Source organism: Micropterus dolomieu, linkage group LG04 (genome assembly GCF_021292245.1).
Source record: "Micropterus dolomieu isolate WLL.071019.BEF.003 ecotype Adirondacks linkage group LG04, ASM2129224v1, whole genome shotgun sequence".
Classification (NCBI taxonomy): domain Eukaryota; kingdom Metazoa; phylum Chordata; class Actinopteri; order Centrarchiformes; family Centrarchidae; genus Micropterus; species Micropterus dolomieu.
Window position 1 is genome coordinate 19,505,673 of NC_060153.1, and position 384 is coordinate 19,506,056.

Consider the following 384-nt stretch of genomic DNA (forward strand, 5'->3'; position numbering starts at 1 on the left):
CTTTGTTTTTGGTTTTGTTTATTTCATTTATTTCCTGCCTAATCTCTCGTTCCACACTCCAGTCCAGCTTGTGGCGGTAATGCACCGTTAAACTGGTTTGCCAACCGCCATTAAACCCTAAAGAAGAAGAAGAAGAAGAAGAAGCAGGAGGGCAGCAGTAAACGAGAGATCTGTGGGGAAGTGGCCGGTCGGACGGAACAGGCGCGGCGGGCGAGCAACCGTGGGAGCAGCAGTAAGGGAGCCGGCAGCAGTAACGGAGCCAACAGCCGACTGCAGCAGCCAGTGTCCGCCAACGCGACTTCACTCAGCCCTGGGCGGACAGTGTGACTGTCGTCCAGGAAAACCGGACAAGCGGTGGAGACGGAGGGGCTGACGGAGCGAGCC